This window comes from Rhinolophus hipposideros (assembly GCF_964194185.1).
Source record: "Rhinolophus hipposideros genome assembly, chromosome: 23".
NCBI lineage: Eukaryota > Metazoa > Chordata > Mammalia > Chiroptera > Rhinolophidae > Rhinolophus > Rhinolophus hipposideros.
The window spans coordinates 5,265,376-5,292,721 of NC_138069.1; the positions used below are offsets into that span (position 1 = coordinate 5,265,376).

Genomic DNA, 27,346 nt, shown 5'->3' on the forward strand with positions numbered 1-27,346 from the left:
GAAAAGAAATAAATAAAAGTAGAATAGTTTAACAGAACTCTAGGATGACATCAAGTGTAACAATATTCACAACATATGGGTATCAGAAGGAGAAGAGAGAGAGCAAAGGATTGAAAGTCTATTTGACGAAGTAATGACTGAAAACTTTCCTAACCTGACAAAGGAAATAGACAAAACAACTCCAGGAAACACAGAGAGTCCCAAACAAGATGAACCCAAAGAGGCCCACCCCAGGACACATCATAATTAAAGTGGCAAAAGTTGAAGACAAAGAGAGACTCCTAAAAGCAGCAAGAGAAAGGCACCTAATTACTTACAAGGGAGCTCCCATAAGACTGTCAACTGATTTCTCAGTAGAAACTTCGCAGGCAAGAAGGGATTGGCACAAAATATTCAAAGTGTTGAAAAACAAGGACCTACAACCAAGACTTACTCTAGCCAGCAAGGCTATCATTTAGAATCGAAGGACAAAGAGCTTCCTAGACAAGAAAAAGCTAAAGGAGTTTATCACCACCAAACCAGTAAAACAAGAAATGTTAAAGAGACTTTTTTAAGAAGAAGAAGAAGGTGGAATAAAAGAACATAAATATGAAGAATAAAGTGACAATAACTATATATGTACATCAGTAATCACTTTAAATGTAAATGAATTAAGTGCTCCACTCAAAAGACATAGGGTAACTGAATAGATAAGAAAATAAGACCCATGAATACGTTGTCTACGAGAGACCTATTTCAGATTGAAAGACACACACAGACTGAAAGTAAAGGGAAGGAGAAATACATTTCATGTGAATGAAAATGAAAAACAAATCTGGTGTAGCATTGTTTATATCAGACAAAATATACTTTAAAACCAAGGCTATAATAAGGAACAAAGAGGGACATTACATAATAACAAGATCAATCCAAAAGAGAATATAACCCTTGTAAACATTTATGCACCCAACATAGGAGCACCTAAATATATAAAGCAAATATTGACCAAAATAAAGGGAGATATTGACTGTAATACAATCATAGTAGGAGACTTTAACACCCCATTGGCAACATTGGACAGATCTTCCAGACAGAAAAATCAACAAAGAAACAGCAGCCTTAAATGACACACTAGACTAGATGGACTTAATTGGCATTTTTAGAGCATTTCACCTCAAAGCAGCAGAATATACATTCCTTTCAAGTGCACATGGCACATTTTCGAAGATAGACTATTGTTAGGCTACAAAACAAGTCTTGATAAATTTAAGAAGATTGAAATCATTAAAATAATAATAATAATAATAATAATAATAATAATTTGAATATTTGACTTCACTCTCTTTTAGCTTGCAGGATTTCCGCTTAAGAATCTGAAGATAATCTAATGGTTTTTCTTTCATATTTTTATGGATTTTCATTTTTGTTTTTTAAGATTACCCTCTTTTTTTCTCTGGTTGTCTTGAGAATTCCTGGGTTTTTTTTAAGTTTATTGGGGTGACAATTGTTAGTAAAGTTACATACATTTCATATATACAATTCTGTATTACATCCTCTATAAATCACATTGTGTGTTCACCACCCAGAGTCAGTTCTCCTTCCATCACCATATATTTGATCCCCTTTACCCTCATCTACCACCTCCCTTCCCCCTTATCCTCTGGTATCCACTAAACTATTGTCTGTGTCTATGAGTTTTTGTTTCTCATTTGCTTGCCTTGTTCTTTTGTTGTTTTTGGTTTATACACCACATATCAGTAAATCATATGGTTCTCTAATTTTTCTGTCTGGTTTATTACACTTAGCATTATAACCTCAAGGTCCATCCATGTTGTCACAAATGGTCCTATTTCATCTTTTCTTACTGCCGAATAATATTCCATTGTGTATATATACCACAGCTTCTTTATCCATTCATCTATTGAAGGACATTTTGGTTGTTTCCATGTCTTGGCCGCCATAAATAAAGCTGCAATGAACATTGGAGCACACTTGTTTTTATGGATAAATGTTTTCAGATTTTTTTGGGTGGATACCCAGGAGAGGGATTGCTGGGTCATATGGTAATTCTATTCATATATTTTTTTAATTATTCACATAAACATCTTTATTTATGTTAGTTTTTAAATTTTCAAATCCTTTTTTTTTTGGTGTTCACATTTCTGACAGTTAAAGAAACTTATAGACAAGTCATTTTTTCCCTAAGGTAGCACTTCTATTTTGAGGCCAAAATAGGGCTAGATCCAGGTCCCATGATAAGTCAACCCTATATTCTTTTTATTTTATTTTGTTTTATTTTTTTATTAGTTTCAGTTGCACAAGACAAAGTAATACTTAGACGTTTATCATTTATATCCCTCACACTGTGTGAACCCCCTTCCCCTATCCACTATCCCTCTGACATCACACAGAGCCATTACTTTTCCACTGTCTCTATTCCTAATGCTGTACTCTGCTTCTTGTAAGTATATACATATATATATATATATATACATATATATATATATACATATATATATATATATATATATATACATATATATGTGGGCATTCATTATTGTTCAGCTTCAGGTGTACAGTGTAGTGATCATGCATCTACATCATCCCTGAGGTGGTCTCCCAAATGGGACACGTGTCCATCAGATACCCTACAAAATCTTTACAACATTATTGATTACGTTCCCCAAATTAGTTTTCAAAACCCCGTGGCCATCTTGAGGTTACTGACTGTTTTCTAATCCCCTCACCTTCCCTCTTATCCCCATCCTCCCGCCCATCAGCAACCCTCAGTTTTTCCTCTTTGTCTCCAAAACTGTTTCTGATTAGTTCATTCACTTATTCTTTTCTTTAGATTCCACATATAAGTGAGATCATATGGTACTTGTCTTTCTCTGTCTGACTTATTTCACTTAACATAATGTTCTCTAGGTCCATCCATGTTGCTGCAAATGGTAAGATTTCTTTCTTCTTTATGGCTGTGTAATACTCCATTGTATAAATGTACCACAGTTTCTTAATCCAGTCATCTACCGATGGGCATTTCGGTTGTTTCCATGTCTTGGCTATTGTGTATACTGCTGCAATAAACATAGGAGTGCATAAAAATTTTTGAATTGGAGTTTTGGATTTCTCCTGATAGATACCTAGGAGTGGAATTGCTGGATCATAAGGTTCCATTTTCAGATTTTTGAGATACCTCCATACTGTTTTCCATAGTGGCTGCACCAATCTGCAATCCCACGAACAGTGCACAAGCGTTCCCTTTTCTCCACATCCAAGTCAGCACTTGTTGTTTGTTGATTTATTGATGATAGCCATTTTGACTGGGATGAGGTGGTATCTCATTGTGGTTTTTATTTGCGTTTTTCTGATGGTTAGTGAGGTTGAGCATTTATTCATATATCTGTTTGCCATCTGTATGTCCTTTTTAGAAAAATGTCTCTTCATCTCCTCTGCCCATTTTTTAATTGGGTTGTTTGTTTTTTTGGAGTTGAGTGAGTTTTATATAGATTTGTGATATTAACCCCTTATCAGATATATCATTGGCAAATATCTTTTCCCATTCAGTAGGATCCCTTTTTGTTTTATTGATGGTTTCCTTTGCTGTGAAAAAAACTTTTTAGTTTGATGTAATCCCACATGTTTATTTTTTCTCTTACTTCCCTCGCGCGAAGGGATATATCAGTAAAAATCTTACTCCGGGTAATGTCTGTGAAGTTTCTTCCTATATTTTCTTCTGAGTATTTTATGGTTTCAGATCTACATATAAGTCTTTAAGCCATTTTGAATTTATTTTTGTATATGGTGTAAGGAGGTGGTCCAGCTTCATTTTTTTGCATGTGTCTGTCCAGGTTTCCCAGCACCACATATTGAATAGACTTTTTACCTCACCGTACATTCTTGTTTCCATTGTCGTAGATTAAATGGCCATATAGGCCTGGATTTATTTCTGGACTCTCTATTCTGTTCCATTGATGTATGTGTCTGTTTTTGTGCCAGTACCATGCTGTTTTGATTACTGTAGCCTTGTAGTATAATTTGATGTCAGCTATTGTTATACCTCCATTTTGTTCTTATTTCTCAAGATTGCTGAGGCTATCCGGGGTCTTTTATGGTCCCATATAAATTTTAGGATTATATGTTCTATTTCTGTGAAAAACGTCGCTGCTAGTTTGATAGGAATTGCGTTGAATATGTATATTGCTTTAGGCAGTATGGACATTTTAACTATATTCTTCCTATCCATGAACATGGTATGTGTTTCCATCTATTTATATCTTCTTTTATTTCTTTCTTCAGTGTCTTATAATTTTCTGAGTACAGATCTTTTACTTCTTTGGTTAAATTTATTCCCAGGAATTTTATAGTCTGTGGAGCAATTGTAAATGGGATTGCTTTTTTAATTTCTCCTTCTGATGTTTTATTATTGGTATATACAAATGCAACTGATTTCTGAATATTAATTTTGTATCCTGCTACTTTACTAAATTCATCTATCAGCTCTAATAGTTTCTTGGTGGAGTCTTTAGGGTTCTCTATAGTATCACATCGTGCATATAATGAGAATTTTACTTCCTCACATAATGAGAATTTTACTTCCTCCTTACCAATTTGGATGCCTTTTATTTCTTTTTCTTGTCTGATTGCTGTGGCTTGTACTTCCAGCACTATGTTGAATAGAAATGGAGATAGTGGGCAACCTTGCCTTGTTCCTGATCTTAGGGGGAATTGTTTTACTTTTTCCCCATTGAGTATGATGTTAGCTGTGGGTTTATCATATATGGCCTTTATTATGTTGAGATATGATCCCTCTATTCCCACTTTCTTAAGGGTTTTTATCATAAATGGCTGCTGGATTTTATCAAATGCTTTTTCTGCATCTATTGATATGATCATGTGATTTTTATTTTTCATTTTGTTAATGTGGTGTATCACATTAATTGTTTTGTGGATGTTGAACCACCCTTGCATACCAGGTATGAATCCCACTTGATCATGGTGTATGATCCTTTTAATGTATTGCTGAATTGTGTTTGTTAATATTTTGTTGAGGATTTTTGCATCTATATTCATTAGCGATACCGGCCTGCAGTTTTCTTTTCTGTGGTGTCTTTGTCTGATTTTGGGATCAGGGTGATAGTGGCTTCATAAAAAATGTTTGGGAGTCTTCCCTCCTTCTGGATTTTTTGGAAGAGCTTGCAGAGAATAGGTGATAATTCTTTTTTGAACGTTTTGTAAAATTCACCTGTAAAGCCATCTGGTCCAGGGCTTTTGTTTTTTGGGAGATTGTTGATTACTGATTCAACTTCCCTGGTGGTAATCAGTCTATTGAGGTTTTCTGTTTCTTCTTGAGCTAGCCGTGGAAGGTTGTACGCCTCTAGAAAATTGTCCATTTCTTCCAGATTGTTAAATTTGTTGGCATATAGCTGCTCATAATAATTTCTTAAAATTTTTGGTATTTCTGCGATGTCTGTTCTCACTTCTCTTTCGTTTCTGATTTTATTAATTTGGGTCCTCTCTTTTTTTTTGATGAGTCTGGCTAAAGGTTTATCAATTTTGTTTATCTTCTCTAAGAACCAACTCTTGGATTCATTAATCTTTTGTATTGCTTTTCTGGTTTCTATGTCATTTATTTCTGCTCTGATCTTTATTATCTCCTTCCTTGTGCTCCCTTTGGGCTTATTTCGCTGTGGTTTTTTTTTCCAGATCCCTTAAGTGTGAAGATAAACTTTTGATTAGTGATGTTTCTTCTTTCATTAGGTAGGCCTGCAATGCTATGAATTTCCCTTTTAGGACGGCTTTCGTGGCATCCCATAGATTTTGGGTCATCTTGTTTTAATTTTCGTTTGTCTTGAGATATCTTTTGATTTCTTCCTTGATCTCCTGCTTGACCCATTCATTATTTAGTAGCGTGTCATTCAGCCTCCATGAATTGGTGTGTCTTCCAGTTTTTTTTCCTGTAGTTCATTTCTAATTTTATAGCACTGTGGTCAGAGAAAACAATTGGTATGATTTCAATTTTCTTAAATTTATAAAGAGACTTGTTTTGTGGCCTAACATATGGTCTATCTTGGAAAATGTTCCATGTGCACTTGAGAAGAACGTGTATTTTGCAGCACTGGGGTGAAATGCTCTGAAAATATGGATGAAATCCAAGTGGTCCAATGTATCATTTAAGGCTGTTGTTTCCATATTGATTTTTCGTCTGGAAGACCTGTCCCTTATTGTCAGAGATGTGTTGAAGTCCCCTACTATGATAGTGTTACTGTTGATCTCTGTCTTTATGTCAGTCAATCTCTGTTTTATATATTTAGGTGCTCCTATGTTGGGTGCATAGATGTTTACTAGGGTTATGTCCTCTTGTCGGATCGATCCCTTTATTATTATATGGTGCCCATCTTTGTCTTTTAATATGTTCTTCATATTAAAGTCTATTTTGTCAGATATAAGTATTGCAACTCCAGCTTTTTTCTTATTTCCATTTGCATGAAATATCTTACTCCAACCCTTCAATTTCAGCCTATGCGTGTCTTTTGATCTGAGGTGAGTCTCTTGTATATAGCATATACAAGGGTCTTGCTTTCTTATCCACTCAGCCACCCTATGTCTCTTGATTGGAGCATTTAATCCATTTACATTTAAAGTGATTATTGATAGGTACATAGTTATTGCCATATTTATATTTGTAGTTAGATTATTTTCATCTTTCTTTTATTTACAGAAGTCCTTTTAGTATTTTTTGCAGTGCTGGCTTGGTGGTAATAAATTCCTTCAGCTAATTAGTTTCTGGGAAGCTCTTTCTCTCTCCTTCAACTTTAAATGATAGCCTTACTGGATAAAGCAATGTAGGTTGTAGGCCTGTGTTTTCCATCACTTTGAGTATCTCCTGCCACTCCCTTCTGGCCTTCAATGTTTCTGTAGAAAAGTTATTTGATAGCCTTATGGGAGTTCCCTTGTATGTAACCCTCTGTCTTTCTCTTGCTGCTTTTAGGATTCTCTTTGTCTTTAAGCTTTGCAGTTTTAATTATAATGTGTCTTGGTGTGGACCTGTTTGGGTTTATCCTGGTTGGAACTCTCTGCACTTCCTGGGCTTGTATGTTGGTTTCCTTCATCAGGGTAGGGAAGTTTTCGGACATTATTACTTCAAATATGTTCTCAATCCCTTGTTTCCTCTCTTCACCTTCTGGTATTCCTATGATGCGCATGTTGTTGTGCTTGATGTTATCCCAGAGGTCTCTTATACCATCTTCATTGGTTTTTATTCTTTTTTCTTTCTGTTGTTCTGTTTGGGTTATCTCTACTCACTTATCTTCTAAGTCGCTGATTCAATCCTCTGCTTTATCTAACCTGCTGTTAATTCCTTCAAGTGAGTTCTTTATTTCAGTAATTGTGTTCTTTAGTTCTAACTGGTTGTTCGTTATGATTTCTACATCCTTCTTTATGTCGTCTCTAAGCTCCTTAAACATTCTTATCACCAGTGTTCTGAACTGTCACTGATAGGTTGGTTACCTCTGTTTCATTTGGTTCCACTTCTGGAGGTTTCTTCTGTTCTTTTATTTGGGACATGTTTCTTTGTTTCCTCATTCTGGCTGACTCTCTGTGTTTGCTTTGATGTATTAGGTAGATCCCCTAGAGTTCTTAGTTCTCTCTGGGTTATCTTATGTAGTATGTGTCTTTTATATTTGATTTGCACTACTTCGTTCTTTTCCTCTGCGTGTGCTCCAAAGGTGACTCTTGTGTATATTGTCCTGTTAAAGAAGATCTTTCATTGCTTTTTCTTGTGAGTAGGTGGGGTTAACTCCTAGGGTGACTAGTTGTGAGACTTTGCTCTGCCCACCGCAGGGTGTTCTGCTACGTGAGGGTTGACCACTTAAATGTGGTTTGGCCTTTATGGGCACTTGTGCCTGCAGAGAATTCCCTCTGGGTGTGTGACTTGTAGGTCAAACCCAGTAGTACTCTGGTTTGGTCTGGAGTTGGCATCTGGATATGTTGAGTCTTGTGCCTCTTAAGCTGGGCCCTGGTAGAGCAATTTCAGAACAAAGCAAATCACCAAGCAAAACAACAACAACAAAGAAAAAATCAAATACATTCACATGTAAAAACAATCGACAACCCCCACTCAACACAGGCAAAGATATCAAAGATATAAAGACAAAACAAAACAAAAAGCAGCGCCAGTCTTGGTTTAATCCCACCAAGTAATCTTCAGGTTGTCCTCTGCTGTACCAAAGAGTCCCCTGCATATTGTGCAGGCAGAGCCTGTCACCTGGTGCCCAGAGTCACTTTGGGACTGCAGTTTTAGATGCATGGGGCTGAGGGGTCTGGATGGTAGTTTTAACAAAGTCAGTGCAGTTTTTGCCCTTGCCTGCACATATGCACATTGAGAGTAGCACCACCAGCCCTGTGTCCAGTTCTCCTGAGTCTTAGGGCACTTCTTCCGTGTGTGTGTGTGTGTGTGTGTGTGTGTGTGGCAGGTGGGAGATTTCTGAGCTGCTGAAAGCCCAGAGCTGCATCTGCCACTTACTGCTGATCCCTGGGAGTGCCTCCACAGTTGTAATTGCCCCACCCTAGGCAGGCCAGAAAGGGTGGGGGCTGGCGATGGAGGGGTCTTCTCTCTCCCAACCCAGCCGTGTCACACTCTTCCCGCAGGCAGAAAAGGTGGTGGCTGGGGGTAGAGGAGTCTCTTCTCTCCTAGCCCAGCCAAAATCACACTCTTCCCAGCCTCTTCTCTGGGTCAGAGCTGCACACCAGTCTTCCCAGAGCCTGAGCACTAAGGCTCCTCTGTAATCTGACACTACTCCTCAGTTCAGGGTCCAGTTTAAGTCTCTGGAAGGACGGGGGTAGGATTGGAAGAGGGGGGAGGGTCCCAGGTATGGAGTTCGTGTCCTTTGTCTGGCTTAGGGTCCAACTGGACGACCCAGCTGAGGTTATTACCTCAAATGCTGGATCTGCTGCCCCCTCGGCGGGAGAGATCAGCTGTGGGATGCAGGGAAAGAGCTCACCTCCTGGCTTTTGTGTTCTCTGTTCTGTCCTGGGATCCCCTGCATGTCTGCAGCTGCAGATGCTGGCCTCATTTCCACCGCCGCAGATGTGGTCCGCATCCCCACAGCCGCAGATGTGGGCCACATCTCCACTCCACTCCCTTCCCTCTTCCCCTGCTAGTCCAATTTGCCCACCTGTGAGTAATCCTTGCACGAGTCACTTAGCTGTTCTGCGTGATGAGCAGAGAGTCATTTGATGGGTTATATATCCCATTTGTGATAAGATCCGGAGGAGAACTCAAAAAGTGCGCCCTGCTGCCGCCATTCTTATGACGTCACTTATTTGTAATTTTTTTGAGGAACCTCCACACTGCCTTCCATAGCAGCTGCACCAGTCTTCATTCTCACCAACAGTGCATGTGGGTTTCCTTTTTCTCCAACACTTGTTACTATTTGTCTTGTTGATGATAGCCATTCTAATCAGTGTAAGGTGATATCTCATTGTGGTTTTTGAGAATTATTTTTTTGTCACTAATTTTTGACAGTTTTGATATAACTTGCCTTGGAGAAAGTCTTTTTGGTTGAGATAATTATGTGTTCTCTTAGTCTTTGGGATTTGAGGATCAAGTTCTTTCCACAGGTTGGGGAAGTTCTTATTGAGTCTTTGTTTGGATAGGCTCTCTATTCCCTTCTCCCATTCTTCTTCTGGTATACTAATTATTTTTGTATTGCTCTTTCTAGTGGAGTCAGATAGTTCTTGTAGAGTTCTTTCAATTTTTCTTTTTACTCTCGACTCTCTCTTTTTCTTCCTGAGTCATTTCTAGATTTCTACCTTGTATGTCACTAATTCTTTTCTCCATCTGTTCTGCTCTATTTTTTAAGCTCTCTCATTTGTTCTTCATCTCTTCTATTAAGTTCTTCATCTCCAGAATTTCTGTTTGGTTCCTTTTAATAGTTTCAGTCTCTTTGGTGAAGTACTCCTTTTATTCATTGATTTGTTTCTGAGTTCATTGAATTGCCTGTCTGAGTTTTTTGTATCTCATTGAGTATTTTCAACACTGCAATCTTGAATTCTCTGTCATTTAAATCACATTCTTTCATGTCTTTAAGTTTATTTTCTGGAGATCTTTAATTTTCTTTCTGAATTCCATTGTTATCTTGGTTATTCTTGGGCATTGCTGCTATGTTAAATGAAAAAAATTTTTTTCTCCCAGAGGACTGTAGTTAGTGTATGGAAATCCAACTGATTTTTGTATGTTTGTTTTGTTTTGTGCAATTTTCTTCAATGCATTTATTAGTTCTAAGAGTTTTTTGTGGAGTATTTACAATTCTATGTATAAGATCAAGGCATCTGCAAACAGAGATCTCTTTACTTCCTTCTTTCCAATCTGGATGCCTTTCATTTCTTTTTCTTTCCTAATTGCTCTGGCAAGGATTTCCAATACTATGTTGAATAACAGTGTCGAGACTGGGCATCCTTGCCTTGTTCCTAATTGTATAGGAAAATCTTCCAGTTTGTCACTGTTAAGTATGATACCTGTAGGTTTTTCATATATGGTCATTATTATCTTGAGGTAATTTCCTTCTTTTCTTAGTATGTTGAATTTTTTTTTCTTGAACGGATGTTGAATTTTGTCAAATGATTTTTCTGCATCTATTGAAATGATCATGTAATTTTCACCTTTTTTTCTGTTAACATATACCACAATGATTGATTTTCCTGGGTTGAATTATTCTTGAATCCCAGGAATAAGTCTCAGTTGGTCATGGTATATATTCTTTTTTATGTCCTGTTGAATTATGTCCTGTTCAATAGATTTTTGCATCTAGTTTCATCAGGGTTATTGGCCTTTAAGTTTCTTTTTTTGTACTGTCTTTGTCAGGTTTGGGTATCAGGATAATGCTGGCCTCATAAAATGAGTTTGTAAGTGTTCCCTTCTCTTTAGGTTTTGGAAGAGTTTGAGAAGGATAGGTATTAATTATTTAAATGTTTAGTAGAATTCACCAGTGAATCCACTTGACCCTGGGCTTTTCTTTCTTAAGAGGTTTTTGATACCCGTTTTAATCTCCTTACTCCTCCGTTCAGATTTTCTATAGCTTTAGGATGCAGAATTCATGAATCACTCTAGTTTGTATGTTTTTAGAAATGTATACATTTTTTCTAGGTTATTGAATTTGTTGGCATATAATTGTGCACAGTAGTCTCTTTGATCCTTTCTATATCTCTGACATCAATTGTAATGTTTCCTCTTTCATTTCTAATTTTATTTAAGTATTCTTTCCTTCCTCTCAGTCTAGCTAAAGATTTGTCAACTTTGTTATTTTTTTTTTAAACCACTCTTAGATTCATTGATTTTTGTTTGGTTTTCCTGTTCTCTATTTCATTTATTTTTGCTCTAGACTATTATCTCCTTCCTTTTGCTACCTTTGGGCTTAGTATGTTCTTTTTGATCTAGTTCCTTGAGATGGAAAGTTAAGTTGCTTATTTGAGAGCTTTGTTTTCATAATGTAGGCATTTATCTCTATAAACTTTCTTCTTAGTACTGCTGGTGCTGTAGCCCATAGGTTTTGGTGTGTTGCATTTTTATTTTAGTGTGTCTCAAGATTTTGTCAACATAAGAAGCATCCAAGCCTGTAGAGAATTTTTATGAAAGTTTATTTATTTGAGCCAAACTGATGACATATGCTGGGCAATAAGATCTCAAATGCTCCACAGAGCAACAGTTTTATAGATTCTTTTATGGGTTTGAAATTAAGAGGGAACCATTATGTCACAGCAATAACGGTGTGAGAAGTGTTTCTTGAAATCTCCCCTGGAAGTTACAACAAATTGAACAGCTATAATTCCACAAAGAATTCCCTACATGGCACACAGGCACATCTAAGAGACATGCAAATCAAATCACCTAAAGGTGGGCAGGAGGGAAGAAGGAAATGCAGAGACGCAAGCTGCAGGCCACAGGACACAGACTGGAGCTTGCTGAAGTCCGGAGCTTACCGTAGTCACGGGAGAGGGAAGAATTTGGACTGAGAAGGCACCCACTATGGTCCACAGTCCTGCCTGAGGGATCAGCGTATAATGCGGCTGAACTCAGTGCTCGCAGCAGAGACCTCGGAGCAAAGACTGAGTACAGAAGGGTGAAAATGGTGGTTTAAGTCCTCACTGCCATGTAGAAAACAGAGAACAAAGACATGGAGCCTGGCCACCTCCACCAACCCCCAGCGCTAGCCCCCCCCCCATGTTAGAAGCAAGCACCAGAAGAAACAGTAGCAATGACAGATTAAAAGAACAGAATATCTGCAATCCTGAGAACTGCAGCCCCACAGCTATAGACTCACAACGTAAATAATTCTGGTAAAAGGGAAAAAACTGTATGGTAAAAGGGAAAAAACTGTAAGGACAAGACAACTATGGGCTGGTAGTCACAATTGTTCAGAGCCACCTCTCACAGCCCACCCTGCCCCCACCTTTCTGAGCAGATCGCTACAGGGGCTACCAGAGCCACTGAGACACAAAGGCTCTGCATTAGGCTGCAGAGGGAGCACTAGGACTACAGAAGCTCAAAACTTTATTGCCTGCCACATCCCTACCCCCACGGAGGCAGTACCCTGAGACCCAGGCAACCTGCTCACATAGGAGAAGCCCACCTTCCAGAGAAACCCCCATCACGTGAGAAGCTGGAACAGTGCAAGAGAAAATGTAAGACCACAGTGTGAGAGAAAATAAAAGGCTGCAGTGGGAGAGAAAATAAAGACCTCTTCATACCAACCTTCTGCAGAACCAACTCCTGTAGATGCCCAGGAAGAGAAATAATAATTCATTAATTGCCATGAATAACCAAGGTAACAAGGCAGCTCAGAAAGAAAATGAAAAGTCTCCAGAAAATGAACTCAAAGACATGAAAATTTGTGACTTAAATGACAGAGAATTCAAGATTGCAGTTCTGAAAAAACTCAACGAGATGCAAGGAAACACAGACAGGCCTTTTTAATGAACTCAGAAACAATATCAAAGAACAAAATGAACACTTTACCAAATACATTGAAATTTTTAAAAAGAACCAAGTGGAAATTCTGGAGAGTAAGAACTCAATAAAAGAAAGGAAGAATGAAATAGCCAGCTTGAGTAATAGAGCTGACCAGATGCAGGAAATAATCAGTGACATTGAAGATAGAAATCTGGAAGGGACACAGATGTAAGAAGAGAGAGACTTGAGAGTTAGAAGAAATGGAAGAACTCTACAAGAACTTTCTGACTCCCTCAGAAAGAGCAACATAAAAATAATGGGTATACCAAAAGCAGAAGAAAGGGAGAAGGGAACAGAGAGTATATTCAAACAAATAGGTGATGAGAACTTCCCAAACTTGTGGAAAGAACTAGGTCCTTGAATCCAAGAAGCAAATCGAACACCTAATTACCTCAATCCCAACAGGCTTTCTCCAAAGCACATTGTATTGAAGCTGTCAAAAATTAATGATAAAGAAAGAATCCTCAAGGCAGCCAGGGAAAAGAAGATGGTAAGGAAAGCTCATTACATTATCATCAGATTTTTCAGAATCTCTACAAGCCAGGAGAGAGTGGAATCAAAGATTCAAACTATGAAAGAGAGAAATTATGAGCCAAGAAAAATATACCCAGCAAAGATATCTTTTAGATATGATGGAGGATTAAAGACCTTTCCAGACATACAGGATCTGAGGTAATTTTCTAACACATAACCTGCATTACAAGAAATACTGAAGGACACTATTCAACCTGAAACAAAAAATTAAAAGAATATAAAACTATGAGTAGTATTACAAACAGACAGAAGCAGGAAATGGCAACCCCCTACACAAAATAGGACTATACACTTAAACATAACGTACATGGTAAAGAAGAAAAAAAGGGAGGGTTGGAAGACAACTGGCTACTGCAACACAGAAATCAACTCACAGCATAAGTAGGGATAATTTGTGACAACAAAAACATAAAGGCAGAGAGTAAAGGTCTGAATCACCAAAAGAGAATGGAACGCATGCTGAAGGAAAAGGACTACTGTAAATATGAAACTTTCTTTTATATAAACTTAATAGCTAGTAACCACTCAAAAAATTATCCAGAACTGAAATATATAACATTTAAAAAGCAGAAACAGATGGAAAAATCATAGAATACCACCACACTGAAATATCAGACACCAACAAAAAGGCAAAGAAACAATGGAGACACCAAGCCACGAGAAAACAAAAGATAGAATGATAAGAAATCCTCATATATCAGTATGTAAATGGACTGAACTCACCAATAAAAAGGCACAGAGTTGCAGACTGGATCAAAAAACTAAACCCAACCATATTCTGCGTCCATGAGATGCATCTCAGCTACAAGGACAAATATAGACTCAAAGTGAAAGGGTGGAAATTGATACTCCAAGCAAATGGCATTCAGAGAAAATCAGGTTATCCATACTTGTATCAGATGAAACCGACTTCAAGATAAAAAAGCTAACAAGAGACAAAGATGGACATTTCATAATAATAAAGGGGACTATACAACAAGAAGACATAACAGTCATCAACATTTATGCCCCCAATCAGGGAGCACTTAAATGTACAAAGCAACTACTAACAGAACTAAAGTGAGAAATTGACCAAAGACAATTATAGTAGGGGACCTAAATACATCATTGACTGCTATGGATACATCATCCAAAAAGAAAATAAATAATGAAATAGCTGCCATAAATGACACATTAAATGATATGGACATAATTGACATTTATAGAGGACTTTATCCTAGAACATCAGAGTATACATTCTTTTCTAGTGTACATGGAATTTTCTGAAGGGTAGACCATATGTTGGGACATAAAACCAGCCTCAGCAAATTTAAGAAGATTGAAATCATACCAAGCATATTCTCTGATTACAAGGCTTTGAAGTTGGATATCAACTGCAAAAAGAAAGCAGGAAAAACCACAAATATGTGGAGCTTAAACAACATGCTTTTAAAGAATGACTGGGTCAAAGAAGAAACAAGAGATCAAAAGATACATTGAAACAAATGAGAATGAAAATACATCCTATCAAAATTATTGAGAGACAGCGAAAGCAGTAATAAGAGAGAAGTTTATATCATTACAGGTCTATTTTGAGAAAGAAGAAAAATCCCAGATAAACAACCTCACATTACACCTTAAAGAACTAGAAAAAGAACAAATGAAACTCTTAGTCAGCAGAAGGAAGGAAATAATAAAAATCAGAGCAGAACTAATGAAATGGAGAACAAGAAGACAATGAAAAAAAATCAATGCAACAGAGAGCTGGTTCTTTGAAAAGATTAATAAAATTGACAAACCCTTGGCTATACTCACAAAGATAAAAAGAGAAACGACAAAAATAAACAAAATCAGAAATAAAAAAGGAGAAGTTACCACAGATGCCACTGAAATACAAAGGATCATCCAAGAATACTATGAAGGACTATATGCCACCAAATTCAATTAGAAGAAATGGACAAGTTCTTAGAAATATATAGCCTTTTTGGACTGAATCACGAAGAACTGGAAAATCTAACTAGACTGATCAACAGTAAGGAAATTGATTCAGTCATCCAAAACCTTCCCAAAAGCAAAAGTCCAGGACCAGATAGCTTCACTAGTGAAGTCTACCAAACATTCAAAGAGGATCTAACACCTGTCTTCTTCAAACTCTTCCAAAAAGTTAGAGGAGAGGCAATACTCCCTAACTAATTTTATGAGGCCAACATTACCCTGATATCAAAACCTGCTAAGGCTAACACACAAAAAGAAAATTACAGACCAATGTTTCTGATGAATACAGATGCAAAAATCCCAAATAAAATTCTAGTAAGTAGAATACAATAATGCATTAAAAAGATTCTACATCACAGTCATGTGGAGTACATCCCAAGGGCACAAGGATGGTTCAACATATGCAAATCGATCAATTTGATACACCATATAAACGAAATAAAATACAAAAATCATATGATTATATCAATAGATGCAGAAACAGCATTTGACAAGCTACAACACCCATTTATGATTAAAACACTTAATAAAATGGGTATAGAAGGCAAATACCTTAACATAATAATGGCCATATGTGACAAACCCTCAGCTAATATCATAATTAACTCTGAAAAACTGAAGCCCTTCGCTCTATGTTCAGGAACAAGACAAGGTTGTTCCCTATCACTACTGCTATTTAACATAGTATTAAAAGTCCTAGCCAGAGCAATCAGGCAAGAGAAAGAAATAAAAGGCATCCTATTTGGGAATGAAGAAGTTAGATTGTCACTTTTGCAGATGACACGTTTCTATATATAGAAAACCCTAAAGACCCTGCCAAAAAGCTATTAGAAGCAATAAATGAATACAGTAAAGTTGCCAGCTACAAAACAAATGTACAGAAGTCCATTGCATTCCTATATACTAACGATGAAATCTCAGAAAAGGAAGTTAAAAAACAATTTCTTTTGCAATTGCAACAAAAAGAATAAAATACCTAGGAATAAACTTGACCAAGGATGTGAAAGACTTATACACCAAAAGTATAAGACATTTTTAAAAGAAATTTAAGAAAACACAAAGAAATGGAAAGACATTCCATGTTCATGGATTGGAAGAATGAACATACAGGTCCCCCTTCCCTTCTTCCCCCCCCCCCATATAACACGACACTTCTACAACATGGTTTCGCTCTAACATGGTTCGAGAATTGGGGAAAGCCCTCATGCAACACGGCATCCTAGAACACAGTTTCACTCTAACATAGTTTGAGAATTAGAGAAATTCCTGAACAACACGGAGCGTAATAAGAACTTTTAAGAGCAAAAGATATCTCATTTGAAAATTTTTTTTCGAGCGTGGATGTCATATCAGATTTGACTGCAGAATTTTAAAATTTATTAGAATTTTAAATCCATTTTGTGCGTGGAGTATTAAGTTCAAAGGATGAACTTAAAAAGAAAACACCCTCAGGTAAAGGTGCTTAGTAATGATGATGTAGAAAACATTATTTATTACATATTAATATGTTATACATTGGTGAAAATTGCTTTAATAAAGATATTTTCTTAATTATAAAAATATAATAGTATGTTTTTAAAAAAATTTTGGAACCTAACCCCCTTTTTTGTACTAGTTCTTTGTTTCGTATAACACAGATTTGTATAATAGCATTTTTTAGGAACCTAACAACCGTGTTATTAGGAGGTTACCTGTAGTTTAAATGGCCATATTTCCCAAAGCAATATACAAATTTAATGCAATCCCCATAAAAATCCCAATGGCATTTTTTAGAGAAATAGAACAAAACATCATCAGGTTTGTACAGAACCACAAAAGACCCCAAATAGCCAAAGCAATCCTAAGAAAAAAGGACCCACAGACCAATGGAGTAGGATTGAAAATCCAGAAATAAACCCACATAAATATGGACAGATAATTTTTGACAAAGGAGCCAAAAACACACAATCGAGAAAAGAAACTCTTCAATAAATGGTGCTGGGAAAATTGCAACACCACGTGCAAAAGAATGAAACTAGACTGCTATCTGTTACCATGTACCAAAATTAACTCAAAATGGATCAAAGGCCTAAACATAAGACCTGAAACAATAAACTGCAAAGAAAAAAACATGGATACTAAAACTTACTAATCCTTCAAAGAGGATTTTATGAATTTGACTTCAAAGTCCAGGGAATTAAAAGCTAAAATAAATGAATGGGACTATTTCAAACGAATAAGCTTCTGCACAGCAAAAGAAACCATCAACAAAACAAAGAGGCAACCAACCTAATGGGAGAAGATATTTGTAAGCTATGCTTCTCAGAAGGGGATAATACCCAAAATATATAAGGAACTCCTACAACTCAACAACAAAAAGACAAACAATCCAATTAAAAAATGGATGTAGGACCTGAATAGACATTTCTCCAAAGAGGACATACAGATGGCCAATAGACATATGAAAAGATGCTCAACATCACTAATCATCAGAGAAACGCAAATAAAAACCACAATGAGATGTCACCTCACACCGGCTCTCATCAACAAAACAAATAATAACAAGTGTTGGAGAGGCTGTGGAAAAAAAGGAATCCTCATACACTGATGGTGGGAATGCAGATTGGTGCAGCCACTATGGAAGGTAGTATGGAAGTTCCTCAAAAAATTCAGAGTAGAATTACCATATGACCCAGTAATCCCTCTCCTAGGTATCTACCCAAAAAATCTGAAAACATTTATCTGTGAAGATATATGTGTTCCGATGTTCACTGCAGCTTCATACGCTGGCCAAGACATGTAAATATCTGAAGTGTGCTTCCATAGATGATTGGATAAAGAAGATCTGTACACATGGAATACTACTCTGCCGTAAGAAAAGACAAAATAGTGCTATTTGCAACAATATGGATGGATCTTGAGATTATTATGCTAAGCGAAATAAGTCGATAGAAAAAGTCGAGAACCATATGACTTCATTGATATGTGGGATATAAAACTGAAAACAACAAAGGAACAAGACAAATAAATAAACAAAAACTCATAGACAATAGTTTAGTGGTTACCAGAGGGTGGGGGGGAGGGAGGATAGAAGAAGGTGGTAAAGGGGGTCAAATATGTGGTGATGGAAGGAGAACTGACTCTGGATGGTGAACACACAATGTGATATATAGATAATGTATTACAGAATTGTACCCTTGAAATCTATGTAATTTTACTGACCATTGTCACCCCAATAAATTTTAATTAAACAAAAAGAAATTAAGGAGGAAACCTGAAAAGATTACATGGAGGTGGGAAAAAGCCAGTTGGGGATAGTTAACAAGATTATGTGCTGTCTTTAGGGTGGTTTATTTCAAAGGTGTGTTAACCTAGATGTATAGAAACAGTAGACAGAGCTTGCTTAAGGCAAAGATAAACTTTTTACTAAAAAGTAATAGGCCTAGGGTGTGACTACCCACCAGTTAGAAAATTTATGATCCCATCACCCTGGGAGTTTGCTTCCCATAGGACTCCTTTTTTTCATCCACACTTCCATTGTCAATTACTTGGAATAGTGTGGGAGGATTCTGAAGAAGCCCACCCAGGACCACTGTGCAAACCTGGACCCAGCGCTAGGTACAAGCAAGGGCCCACTGTGTCCCACTGGCTTTCCAATTTACATTGGGTGAACTGGGGTGAGTCTCTCTCAGAATCCCAGCCTTCCTTGTTTTAAGTAGCAAACCATAACTTTACTTGAGCTGTTCTTAGAAAATCCTCAAGTTGGATAAGGGTTGAGATAACCCAGGAAATGGAAAAAAAGATGAGTTGCTGCTTTAATTTCAGCTTTTTAATTGGATTACTTACTGAGAGTCTGAACAAAATCTTGTCTTGGTGTAGAATTAATCTCTGGTTATTCGCAGAATATAAATTTACGAGACTACAAGAGTATCCAGAGAAAAGAAAGTCAGAGAAAAAGGGAGGGAAGAAGGGAGAGAGGGAGGGAGGGAGGGAGGGAAGGAGGGAAGGAAGGAAGGAGGGAAGGAGGGAAGGAGGGAGGGAGGGAGACTGACTGGTAAAAGTTTAATTAGGGCAGAGTCCGATATGGGAGAGCTGCCCTGATGAGAAGGAGTGCTGGGGTTTTGTATTTTCCATGCAAGATGTAGGGTGCTTGTCAGTTTGCAGGGGGTGCTGCTGTTACAATTATCTTCTCCTGGAAACTGTCCTGTTCCCATCTATGATTGTCAGTTTGCAGCGGGTTGCTGTTGTTGGGAACTATTCTGCTCCCATCTTGATGGGTGTTTGTTAGTGTGCAGGGGGTTGCCATTGCGGTTGGGAACCACTCTATTCTCACCTATGATGGATGTAAGGTGCTCGTCAGCTTGTAGGTGCAGTGCTAGCCAGGGGATTCAGAGCCAAGCAGTTAATGTTTAAGCTCCTTCCTGTTAGCAGACAAGCTGCTGCTGTTAACTGCTTGTGGCATCCTGCCAGCTCACAAGCCCACTCCCGTTAACTCTTTATTTGTCTCATCAAATCTTTGCTGGTTAAATGAGGGACTGAGTTCTTTAGCCCTGAAAAAGAAAGGACACTTGTTTCCTCAACCTGAATAGCCAATGGGGTGATAGTTGTTAAGATCCTCAAATCCTGAGTGTCAGAGATGGGCGCCAAGAGACATCCAGTCTGGTAGCATAGTCGATCCTGGAGAAGCCGGTCAGAGCCCTAGGGAGAAGAGCAGGGCACCCTGGAATGGGTTCCCCCCAAGAAGGAGGGGCCTGTGGCTTGAAAAATGTTGATGTTACCACGGCATCCAGTAAGGTCTCACTGACCCGTTGCTTGGGTATTCTTAGGTGACTAAGAACCTTTGTGGGTTGCCCGAGGAAAATTTTCCTGTAGGGTATAAAGCAGTCCTATAGGGATAGTCTCCGTATTTGGCTTGTTTGGAGACATGCATGTAAGGGCTGGTTTTTCCTAGAAGTTTGTTCAGACTCTACAGATTTCAAAATTAACAAATTGTGCCTTCAAGCCCAACAAGCCCTACAAGGCGTTAGATTCCCATTAATATTAATGTAATAGAATAAAATAATCAGTCTTCCTGACTCCATCTTGCGAGAACCTGTCCAGTTCCCATAACATGTTGGTCAGTCCTGCACATAGATAAGCTAATCATTAAAGGTTTCTAACCTATAGCCTAGGAATTACTGAAACAACCTCCCTACTCAAAGCTACCTCCCCAAGCAGATAAGGAAGTATGTACAAAAAGAATAATTGTTTATCAAAAAATTTATAGGAACCTCATGACTGGGACCACGGCAATTGGAATTTGTTGACCAAAAGCAAAGAAGGTTCACCAATCTCCTTGGGCCCTTGCTGACTTCCAGATATCTGTGGTCATCCATCACCTCCTGACCTCAAACCCCTTCCATTTTCCCCTTTCCCCTGACATAAAAGAAACCTAAATTCTGTACTTTCTCAAGGTTGTCCTTTAGGATGTTAATCCACCATCTTCTCGGCTTGCTGGCTTTCTGAATAAAGTCACTTTCCTTGCCCCAACTCCTTGTCACTCGACAGATGGGCTTTCTTGTCAAGAGCAGTTTGAGCTTTCACTCAGTTACACTAAGATGGATGAAATGAGGATCATTTGATACTTTTAAAATAATCTTTTGCATTCACAATTAGAAAAAGCTGGCTATAAAATTAGGCAGAATGAATGGGGGAAAAAGCTATTAGAACTGTCTCAGAACTTAAAAAGGCCTTCTACCCTAAGCTAAACTGAAACTCTGCAAAAATATTTAGGGGGAGAGAGAGAGAGAGAGAGAGAGAGAGAATTTCGATAAATGGATCAACCTATGATGTCATTTAGGTGTCAACCCAATTCTTTGAGATATCCTCATTTTAAAAGGGGGATGGTCATTTGGAACTTGACTTGTCAAGGACATATATAAATTGTAAGTGCCCTCAAAACAATATTTGGATGCAACTATTCTTTTGTAAACTACGTAGTATATTTTTCTCATGGCTAGAAGTTTTCTGTTTGTGCCTGTCTTTATGAGTCTGTATGTGTAGGTTGTAAATGTGACATAATTTTCTATCTCCAGATGGTACTGTTAAAATTAATTTGGATGCAAGCTCTTATGAGGTTTGGGTATTCTAAAATTCTTAGAAATGTAGAAACTAACTCATGCTTTTCAAGTTCATATGATCTAAGGTTAACCCATAATAAATAAAAGCCAGCTTAGGTTTATTGGTTTAAGTAAAATAAACATGTCTTTGTTTAACCTGGGTTTTAAAAAAATAAATCCATGTTAATAATTGACTTTGATGTCTGAAATATGTTTCTAGAGTTTAAGTGATAAAAAAATTCACCCTCTCTAGAAATCCTCAAAATACTGTGAAAGACACTATACTTCCTATAATTGCATGAAATAGGAACTTGATATACATTAAAAGAAAGGATAATCCCAAAAGATTTGGAGACAAATATATGTCACATATTTTCATACATTTGTGTAGGGTTACACAAGGTTCATAAGAAATTTAGGATTTACGTAAATATATTTTTTCCTCAGTGGTTGCATTGGATGGTTGATCATTGAGATTATTGGCAATGAGGTTGAGAGGTTCTAATTTACTAAGCTGGCTTCAAAGCCCTTTCATTGGAGGTGGTGAAAATTGACAAGGGTATTGGAATGACCAGACTTCCTATTCTCTAAAGAACCTCTGAATTAGATCACTCCCTGCAACCATCCACTCCCCACCGTACATACTACAAAGTGTATTATGTATCAGGGAATGCTTCTGGCACTGTTGGATGGGACTGAAGCCTGCTTAATAGTGTGCTATGTGAATCTCCTCACAACCAGTGTCAGGAAACACCAGAGAAACCTGGGATATTGTCCATCTTAGGCAGTGTGGGATACATGGGAGACCCTTTATGACTTGAACAATGAGTAAGGTACACTGGAACCTTTGATGACCTTGATGTGCTGATCCATTTTTTCATCATAGGGAGCCTTTGATGATACATCATCTTGGAATTTGTTTTTTTAAGACCAATCCCTTTGGTCTTGCTGAAAGATGGACTCAGCATGTTTCCCCCTAATAACTAATTAAAGTAAGTTGCTATATACTTTGTTGGATGCATTGAAGCAGCCAGTAGAATGGGTTAAAAGCTTTGGAGCAAGCAAGGCCTGAGATTGAATCTTGGTTCTGGTACTTGATAACAGTGCTCTAGAGAGCAAGTAACCAATGATCACTTCACAGGGTTGTTTAGATTTTTTAATGATATGATGTATATAAAGTAGTACATAATTTGATAGCTTAAAAAATTTATTAATGTAGATGGATATCAGTAATACGATAATGTAGTAATGTAGATGGATATCAGTAATACGATAATGTAGTAATGTAGATGGATATCAGTAAAAAGAGGTTATAACTTGTAAAGGTTTGTTTATACCTTTGTAAAGATTTCTTTCTATATATGATTTGCTTTTGTTAAATTTAATATGTACAGTTTAGATTTTTACACTGGAACTCTGCTGTCATAGACGTCTGTTTTCTATGTGTGAAGTTAAGCATGTAGAATATCTGTGCCAGAATATACAATAGAATTTTCTGGTTGCTCTTCAAAGCTAAGATTTTCTTAAAAACATGGTTTAAAAACCTTATTTGTAAAAGATAAGGTTTTGTTGGACATATGGAGAGTAGTTGTGGAGAGATGAAGCTCCTCGGGTAGGCAGTTTTTCTGGTGTTGGCAGTGGATTCTCAGAAATTGGGACATTTTCATTAAGTCTTCTGACCAAAGGTATTTATTTTCCAGGTAACTGACTTAGTAGAAATGGTTGAGGCTGTCATATGTAAAATTGTTACTGGTACAAGGATTCTGGGAGTGAAACCTTTGATTTCTACCTTTGATTTAATCACTTTGGTACTTTGAGCAAAATGGCCAAAAGCAACTTATGTAAACGACCTACAAACACGTGCTGGGTTGTGAGCACTGAGATACCAAAGAATATAAATCAGGTCCTTGTCTCCAATCAAAACACAAGATGCCAAGAGCAATGAGGAGCGCCACAGTGCTGTATTACATGTCACAGAGATGCTAGTCATGGGATGTTCTCAACCTCCTTCTGATCACTGCACACTTTTAAATATTAGTCCGTTTGGTGGCACACTTAAATTAGAAAACTCAAAATGACACTAAAACAAGATAGCAGTACCACAAAGCAGAAACAACTATTGGGTTTTATCACCGTTTCACGATATCTCTAAATGTCTGTGTAGGAGCCCTTTCCACTTTGCTGCCTTTTAACTTTGTGTTGCTGTTGGAGCAGAACTGGGCACTGACCACATTCTCTTACATCCTCACAAGACTAAGATCTCTACAGCAAAAAGGGGAACTCTTTTGGTGCCAGCTTGAATTTATGTCTTTAAGTGCAGCAAGCTGAGACGTACTTTATCTTGCAAAATGGCCTGTCCACTCAGCTCAACATTCCTTCTGATAGATGTCCCTGAAAGGGTATTTGTAATCAGTTGTAGAACCAATAAATTTCACGCTGGGCAAAATTGGTTGGCATACTTGGGTGGCTCCGGGAACACGAGTGTGCTTTTGCCAATTGTTTGAGGAACTGATCTCTAACTGGAATAGTCAAGAGCTGGGAGATGGGTGGAAACTGAAGTAGTCAGAGACTGCATCTTAGAGATGGCCCTTGAAGGATAGGTAAGAGTTATATTGGTAGATGCAGAAATGACACTCTATTCCAAGTAAAGAGAATACTGTCATTTCATTCTGTAGCATAAAGAATTCTCACTTTCAATTTTCCAGTTCTCTTTTCCACTTCATTTCTTGAAGTATGGCATCCTGAGGATTCAAGCTATGTTTTTAACTTCTCGTACTGAAATGAGGCACAATCTCCATGAAGAGTTCAATTTATCCAAAGTAGATGGCACAAGTCTCTATGGTGTTAGATCACTAAAATACAGTGCCCTCCTTTCACCTAACAAGATATGACATCAGGTCTCCCACATGCTATTGGGTTTATGCCCACAACAGTCCAACCCTGCCCTCCCAGATTTCTGGCTTTCCTTTTCATACTAAAGAATCCTTGTCAGAATCCACTGTAACACTTTTTTCAGTATTAACTGTACCTAACCCCTTCCAGTATTTGGTACGGTCAGCCTTTTCCTCATGTATGCCCCTTTTTCCCTTGCTTTCTCTGACACCGTATGTCATGCAGGGCGGCCTGCGGGGTCTCAGCTCCCGCTCCCCACATAAGAACGCAGGACATGGTGAGGCCAAAAAGGAACACCCACGGAGCCATAGGTAGGGGAGTCATACCACTATATTCTCGCTGGCGGCTGGGCTGGAGACACAGGAAGCAGGAGCCACACTGTTCGCAACCCTCACTGCTCCTCTTGCAGGCTCAGCCACCATCTTCTTTCTAGCCCCCATTTTCTGCTAGCATAGCCACGGCAGTTATATTAGTGGCCAATGGCTCACTGGTTACAGCTGACGGCCAACTAGCCACAGCTGATGACCATCCAATCAGTTGATGGCCGTTTACTACCTGAGCCAGCACCTTTCTATGTGAGGCCGAGAGCCTGGAAACTGCACTCCTGGCTCTGTCCCCACAAGGTCTTGTCCCTTAAATGTGTTCCTCAGGGCTCCTACTTTGGCCCTCTTCTCTCCTCTCATTCTACACTCACAACAGGGAGTGTGTAAGGATTCTTACAACTGCAAAATGCATTGGAGATAAGCAAACCCCTTAATGGATGCTCACTAGCTCTCAGACGTTCCTCTGCCTTAATTAAAGTCAACGCACAGGGACGAACAATGGAGAGAATTCTGTTAGGGAAACTTCGGCTCCCCTATCTGCCCAGGAGGCAGGGGCCATAACAGGAAGAACCTCCTAAGGAGTCCCAATTGAAACTTTCCCCCCTGTGTTCTTCTGATTAAGAGATAAGCACCCCTAAACTTGTTTTTTGAGACATCCTCTTTATTTATCCGAATCCATTTTTAGACGGAAAGCTCCAAGCGGGCTGGACTGCCCCCAGCACCAGGCCGGGCCTGGCACAGGTTGGGTTTGGGGCTTGTCTTGGGTGTTGGCTCCCTCTGGGGTGGAGGTCCAGGGGTAGCTGAGGACCTACAGCCAAAGTGCGACGATACGACCCAGTTGGGCGGGACAACAGGAAACGGGGACACCCTAGTTCTGCCGCGGGGTGCCGGGCGCCGGACTCAGCATAACCCCACCGGAAGGAGCAGACACAAGCCTTAGGCTTAGGGAAGGGTCCAGCCGGCTGTTCCTAGTTCCACTCAGGTTCTCCCGAAAACAACCGGAAGCGTTGCCTGGGCTAGCACTGTATTGGGCCAGGCCCTCCGTGACGTCATAAGGAGCCCGCCCCTTTCAGGGATGGGCGGGAGGGCGCGCGGCTCTGTGACGCAAGCGCGTTGGCACGTTGTAGGTGGAGCTAGAGACCGCCTGGGGGTTGTAGGGAGAAGGCGCTGTCGCCATTTTGTTGGGCGTTTGTCGCAGCGGCTGGAGAGAGGAGACGGCGGTTTGGAAATATTTCTCGGCCAAAGGACCTTTTGCTTTTGCAGAAGTAAGGTTTCGGGTGGGATATTCTGTGCTGGGCAGATTTCCAGTCTTTTAGGTTTCCAAGCCAGGTGTCGGAGAGAAGACGGGGTTCGGGGCCTTGGCGACTTGGGTTCCTTCGGGACACAGCTACGCTGGTGGCCTTTAAAACCTACAGATGCGCAGATATCATGCTAGATTTAAAATCGTAGGGCAAAAAGACGGCGGTTCTGCCGCTGACTCTTCTCTGAGGGCCCTGGGCGCTCGCAGCGCGGCCCCGGAGGCCCAGTCTCGTCCCGCCGGCGACGGCAAAGACTTGTCAGGAGACCCTTGGAGAGCCGCCCCTCGGGTTTGTGTTGTCGAAGGTCAAGGCCTGCCCTGGATGCCTGTTCCCGGCCATTTATAGCATTTGGGGCTTTTCCAGAGTCAAGCACTTGTACCTGAGTGCGCCAAAGGCGCTGGCCAGGTGCCCTGGGCGGGAAGGCGGCGACGGGGACCGTCCTTGTCGGGGCACTAGCTAGTGCTTGTAAGAGGTAGCAGCACGGAGAGGCTCGCCCGTTACGGGACACGGGTCTTTCCCTAAGGCGGAGCATACCGCGGCCGCGCCAGACCTGTATTTCTGACGTTTTGCATCGTACTGTCCTTGAGTACTCAGGTGGCCGTGACGCGCTTACCGGGTGCTTGGGAACAGCCCTCCCAACTGGCTTGGCCAGCCGCCTGGTCTTGCCTGTAATTGACCTTGTGTGCTTGTACTGCGTACACGCACGCCCGCAGGCCTGTGCCTCTTAAATGCAGCCCTCCTGGAGCCCTTTGATCGTAACTTGAACCTTTTTAGGTATTTTTAGTCCACATACAGAGGATAAAATTGTCGGGTGTTATAGGGTGTTAAAGAGCAATCAAGAATCAGGTTTCTATTCCGGGTATGTGCTACATAGGGATCCGTTGTGCCTAATGTTCTTATTGAAAGCTATCTAGTGATTCTGACTCGAAGGATTCTTTATTTTAGAGGTAGTGTAATAATTCTAGCCAGTTTTTTGTGTTTTCAGAGGAGCCTTATCTGGAGAATGCGTGTCCAGTTTTCTTCTCTTTGCCTCCTGAGGAAATATTCGTGGGGAAGGGAAAACTTCCTGACAGCCGAATTAAATTTAAAGGGGTGCACCTGATTAGAGAAATGAAAATCATTGGCTCCCTCGAGATGCTTATTCGCTTTTAAATAGTTGCATATCGATAACTTTGGTTATTTGAGAAGTCTGCCTTGTTAGAGGTTAGCTGGTTGTGGCAGACTGACAAGGAAAAAAAATATGTAAACCTAAAACAGACA

General features: G+C 39.1%; 1 protein-coding gene across 14 annotated transcripts in view; it reads left to right on the forward strand.

Moving 5' to 3' along the window:
- Nucleotides 1-27,346, forward strand: part of CLK4 (CDC like kinase 4) — a 52,987-nt gene that overhangs the window by 7,207 nt on the left and 18,434 nt on the right. For 5 of the 14 annotated variants that reach the window (XM_081035978.1, XM_081035975.1, XM_081035973.1 and 2 more), the window contains exon 1: nucleotides 25,935-26,053. The exons of 3 other annotated variants lie outside the window; for them this stretch is intronic. The gene's annotated coding sequence lies outside the window, so the exon portion shown is untranslated. Of the gene's footprint in view, nucleotides 1-25,889; nucleotides 26,054-27,346 lie in introns of those variants that run through there. 6 more of the 14 variants (XM_081035974.1, XM_081035977.1, XM_081035980.1 and 3 more) reach the window with 4 other exon arrangements.